Below are 6,574 nucleotides of genomic sequence, written 5' to 3'. Positions count from 1 at the left end.
CTATAACATCCTTTACAGGTATCCAAATTTCAAGTGAAGTTGTGTTCATTTCCATCTAATATAAAAGGGTGAATCATTTAGATAATATAGATACATATAAAGTATATTTCTTCTACATAAGAATTTAATAATAATTGGCATAAGATAGAGAGAAACTTATCTCAGATCCAAGCAGAACATACCTTATCAGTTTTTAAACTTGTAAACTTTACTGTGAGAAATTATTAAATTGCTTCTACTTACATTTGCATCAAGATTGAGGGCTAATATAATACTTCACAAATCTTCTCTTTATTTTCATAACCAGTCACTGAAAATGTGAGATTTTATTTCCTTGAAATGTTATGACTGGTGTAAGGGAGATAACTGAATGATATACATAAGGTGTGGTAACCTCTAATACATTATCCATGTAATATGGATGAGTTCATCAACAACCTGTATTAACTTTGTTGCAATTAAATTATCTCAAAATACATTACTGATAAAGTGAGAACCTAACATTCAGACTCCTATATTTAGTGGAGACCTCAAGAGTCATGTAATTTTAATGTCTAAGATGACGCAGCTCTTTCATATCACATAGTTCATATTTTCTACAATGCCGGCATGTAGAGTGCAGCCTTCCATAACCATGCAGATATCATCTCATGCCAATTTGCATTCTTGCGATGGGATGCAAAGTTTCAAGAACAGTGTGGATTTGAATGGAATGAATACGCACTGTGTGACTAAAATGGTTATCATTCTGTAATGTTGGACCAAACATGGAAATTCCACAAGAGCAGCTTAACAGAAAGAAATAGGATTAATTGAAAGTCAATAGTAGATTATAATTGGGCTTATACAAGTGCCAATGGGAAATGCTGACTTAAGGAAACTGTTCTTGTTTGTTGGTATTCACTGCTACTTCAACAAAAGGGAATGCAAGAGAACTGAACTAACTACATGAACAATTTCAAAGCAGGAAAGTGTAAAAATCAAAAGGACAATTAGAGCAGGACAATTCAAATCAAAGTGGGAAGGAATACCATATCCTTAATAAATTACCTAAAAGGTACTCATGCCAGAACACCCCACATGGTACAAGTGATCTATCTATAAGTGTACTTAGAGTGTTCTCTATCCTGGTTTATGGCATGCCTTACAAGAACAAGATAGCTGTTTTTGTACACATGATTTTTCATCTTTTGCAGGTACAATAGCCAATATTTGGCCAAAATCAACTATATTATGTTTACATAACTTATTTTGTTGCATGCATTCCAATCTAGGAGGTAACAGCACATACATAAAGGGATCAGGTAGCACAAGTCTATATCTATCATAGCTATAGTTATCAAAAGTCCCCATCCAAAGCCAACTTGTGCTATTTTCTGAAGATTTCATACATTTTATTCGTAAAGAACTTTCAATATTTGACCAAAACTGTTCAGCACACATTTGTTTTCCTACATCAAACTAGTATAGTTCATAAATGCCGCCCACATGTATGCGTTTCTATGGATACATTGTGAGGCTATTCTTTCCTTTAGCAAACCTTCATTTTTCCAATAATCTGTGAAATAGTTCGGGACTGTATAAGTAACAAATATACTTAGTCTCACTTGTGAAAAACAATTTGATGAGGTACTAACCTATGTCTTATATGCATGTGTATAGAAATGTCATTGAGCTGTTTGAACTATTGTTTTCATACTTTTGCTTCACCATCAAAATCATCTTTTGAAATAAAATGAATTCTTTCAACTATGAGTTGTATCTTATTCATATCAGCACTTATTGAACTTCACATAGGTGATATAGGATAAATCACATTATGTCATATTATGTAATAACTAGGTCAAAGGTCAATGTACCAAATAGTATGTACCTGTCCTACTTCAAAATGTACAATTCACCTAAAAGAAAGGAATTTATATTTGTTTGGTAGGTGCAGAACTTAACATCAGAGACAGGTGGACATGACCCAATCTTATTATAAAGTATAAGCTTTGACCACTTTACACTATCTGCAGATACAAGAGGTCACTAACCACCAGTCCTCACACAAAGGTCCACCTACCCATCCTCTTTGTAACACAAATAGTAAGCTTTCCTCCTTTGTAATGTGAATAAAATTGTTTCAATAAACCAGTCAGTCACCAAATATAGTAAATCACAGCTTCTAAGTGGTTATGCTGGATTGGGGGGTGAAATTAGGGGAATAAAATACAGAAAAATGCCAAATATAAACACTAAGTATAGCACATCAAATGGAGTTAAAAACAGGAGGAAAGTGTTTATCTAAAAGGGAGAGGTAGCTTATGATAAAGGAATTAAAGGAGGCAAAATCAGCAATGCGAGAAATGAGAAGTGAAAGTTTGATGACCTTACCTTGGACAAATATATGGGGCAGGGCCCAACAGGTCCAAGGACAGCCCAAAGGCAACTGTGCTATAACATCCTTTACAGGTATCCAAATTTCAAGTGAAGTTGTGTTCATTTCCATCTAATATAAAAGGGTGAATCATTTAGATAATATAGATACATATAAAGTATATTTCTTCTACATAAGAATTTAATAATAATTGGCATAAGATAGAGAGAAACTTATCTCAGATCCAAGCAGAACATACCTTATCAGTTTTTAAACTTGTAAACTTTACTGTGAGAAATTATTAAATTGCTTCTACTTACATTTGCATCAAGATTGAGGGCTAATATAATACTTCACAAATCTTCTCTTTATTTTCATAACCAGTCACTGAAAATGTGAGATTTTATTTCCTTGAAATGTTATGACTGGTGTAAGGGAGATAACTGAATGATATACATAAGGTGTGGTAACCTCTAATACATTATCCATGTAATATGGATGAGTTCATCAACAACCTGTATTAACTTTGTTGCAATTAAATTATCTCAAAATACATTACTGATAAAGTGAGAACCTAACATTCAGACTCCTATATTTAGTGGAGACCTCAAGAGTCATGTAATTTTAATGTCTAAGATGACGCAGCTCTTTCATATCACAGTTCATATTTTCTACAATGCCGGCATGTAGAGTGCAGCCTTCCATAACCATGCAGATATCATCTCATGCCAATTTGCAATCTTGCGATGGGATGCAAAGTTTCAAGAACAGTGTGGATTTGAATGGAATGAATACGCACTGTGTGACTAAAATGGTTATCATTCTGTAATGTTGGACCAAACATGGAAATTCCACAAGAGCAGCTTAACAGAAAGAAATAGGATTAATTGAAAGTCAATAGTAGATTATAATTGGGCTTATACAAGTGCCAATGGGAAATGCTGACTTAAGGAAACTGTTCTTGTTTGTTGGTATTCACTGCTACTTCAACAAAAGGGAATGCAAGAGAACTGAACTAACTACATGAACAATTTCAAAGCAGGAAAGTGTAAAAAACAAAAGGACAATTAGAGCAGGACAATTCAAATCAAAGTGGGAAGGAATACCATATCCTTAATAAATTACCTAAAAGGTACTCATGCCAGAACACCCCACATGGTACAAGTGATCTATCTATAAGTGTACTTAGAGTGTTCTCTATCCTGGTTTATGGCATGCCTTACAAGAACAAGATAGCTGTTTTTGTACACATGATTTTTCATCTTTTGCAGGTACAATAGCCAATATTTGGCCAAAATCAACTATATTATGTTTACATAACTTATTTTGTTGCATGCATTCCAATCTAGGAGGTAACAGCACATACATAAAGGGATCAGGTAGCACAAGTCTATATCTATCATAGCTATAGTTATCAAAAGTCCCCATCCAAAGCCAACTTGTGCTATTTTCTGAAGATTTCATACATTTTATTCATAAAGAACTTTCAATATTTGACCAAAACTGTTCAGCACACATTTGTTTTCCTACATCAAACTAGTATAGTTCATAAATGCCGCCCACATGTATGCGTTTCTATGGATACATTGTGAGGCTATTCTTTCCTTTAGCAAACCTTCATTTTTCCAATAATCTGTGAAATAGTTCGGGACTGTATAAGTAACAAATATACTTAGTCTCACTTGTGAAAAACAATTTGATGAGGTACTAACCTATGTCTTATATGCATGTGTATAGAAATGTCATTGAGCTGTTTGAACTATTGTTTTCATACTTTTGTTCACCATCAAAATCATCTTTTGAAATAAAATGAATTCTTTCAACTATGAGTTGTATCTTATTCATATCAGCACTTATTGAACTTCACATAGGTGATATAGGATAAATCACATTATGTCATATTATGTAATAACTAGGTCAAAGGTCAATGTACCAAATAGTATGTACCTGTCCTACTTCAAAATGTACAATTCACCTAAAAGAAAGGAATTTATATTTGTTTGGTAGGTGCAGAACTTAACATCAGAGACAGGTGGACATGACCCAATCTTATTATAAAGTATAAGCTTTGACCACTTTACACTATCTGCAGATACAAGAGGTCACTAACCACCAGTCCTCACACAAAGGTCCACCTACCCATCCTCTTTGTAACACAAATAGTAAGCTTTCCTCCTTTGTAATGTGAATAAAATTGTTTCAATAAACCAGTCAGTCACCAAATATAGTAAATCACAGCTTCTAAGTGGTTATGCTGGATTGGGGGGGGTGAAATTAGGGGAATAAAATACAGAAAAATGCCAAATATAAACACTAAGTATAGCACATCAAATGGAGTTAAAAACAGGAGGAAAGTGTTTATCTAAAAGGGAGAGGTAGCTTATGATAAAGGAATTAAAGGAGGCAAAATCAGCAATGCGAAAAATGAGAAGTGAAAGTTTGATGACCTTACCTTGGACAAATATATGGGGCAGGGCCCAACAGGTCCAAGGACAGCCCAAAGGCAACTGTGCTATAACATCCTTTACAGGTATCCAAATTTCAAGTGAAGTTGTGTTCATTTCCATCTAATATAAAAGGGTGAATCATTTAGATAATATAGATACATATAAAGTATATTTCTTCTACATAAGAATTTAATAATAATTGGCATAAGATAGAGAGAAACTTATCTCAGATCCAAGCAGAACATACCTTATCAGTTTTTAAACTTGTAAACTTTACTGTGAGAAATTATTAAATTGCTTCTACTTACATTTGCATCAAGATTGAGGGCTAATATAATACTTCACAAATCTTCTCTTTATTTTCATAACCAGTCACTGAAAATGTGAGATTTTATTTCCTTGAAATGTTATGACTGGTGTAAGGGAGATAACTGAATGATATACATAAGGTGTGGTAACCTCTAATACATTATCCATGTAATATGGATGAGTTCATCAACAACCTGTATTAACTTTGTTGCAATTAAATTATCTCAAAATACATTACTGATAAAGTGAGAACCTAACATTCAGACTCCTATATTTAGTTTCTAAGATGACGCAGCTCTTTCATATCACATAGTTCATATGTTCTACAATGCCGGCATGTAGAGTGCAGCCTTCCATAACCATGCAGATATCATCTCATGCCAATTTGCATTCTTGCGATGGGATGCAAAGTTTCAAGAACAGTGTGGATTTGAATGGAATGAATACGCACTGTGTGACTAAAATGGTTATCATTCTGTAATGTTGGACCAAACATGGAAATTCCACAAGAGCAGCTTGACAGAAAGAAATAGGATTAATTGAAAGTCAATAGTAGATTATAACTGGGCTTATACAAGTGCCAATGGGAAATGCTGACTTAAGGAAACTGTTCTTGTTTGTTGGTATTCACTGCTACTTCAACAAAAGGGAATGCAAGAGAACTGAACTAACTACATGAACAATTTCAAAGCAGGAAAGTGTAAAAACAAAAGGACAATTAGAGCAGGACAATTCAAATCAAAGTGGGAAGGAATACCATATCCTTAATAAATTACCTAAAAATTACTCATGCCAGAACACCCCACATGGTACAAGTGATCTATCTACAAGTGTACTTAGAATGTTCTCTATCCTGGTTTATGGCATGCCTTACAAGAACAAGATAGCTGTTTTTGTACACATGATTTTTCATCTTTTCCATACACCTTAAGCTCCGCCCACCTGGACTTGTGCAATTGGTACCGTTATACCATCACTCATTCTTGCCTCACTACCAAGATAATGCTGGCGTTAAAGCTGTAAGGGAGATATCTGTGCCGTGCAAATTAAGATTAATGCACATATTTCTCTCCTTCGTTATTAGCGTAGAAACGGGAAGGAGGAGGCGAGGGCGGCGGACCAGGTGATTACCCCATGGGTCAGTGGTCATGGGGCGCCAAAACATCTCATAAAATGTAAATTGCAGGCGGGGATATTATTTTCGCCCCGGGCGCCATTTACCCTTAGTACGCCACAGTCCATTGTTTCATTTGAAGGCATGCAACATACTGAGTTTATTAGACATGTTTTATGAGCTAGTCTTTAACTCATTACACGGAAGTTTTGGGGAAAATTCGAATCTTAGAAATATTGTGTTTTGTACGCATGACGAAGTTCAAAATCTGCCTTTGGTAATTTTGATAGTTCTTATACTTTTAAATAATTAAAATTATCACAATTTACATTTCAATAAATAGAA

This window comes from Sinohyriopsis cumingii, chromosome 17 (assembly GCF_028554795.1).
Source record: "Sinohyriopsis cumingii isolate HCF-2022 chromosome 17, ASM2855479v2, whole genome shotgun sequence".
Classification (NCBI taxonomy): Eukaryota; Metazoa; Mollusca; class Bivalvia; order Unionida; family Unionidae; genus Sinohyriopsis; species Sinohyriopsis cumingii.
The sequence above is the reverse complement of the archived record's forward strand: the minus strand, read 5'-3'. Positions refer to the sequence as shown.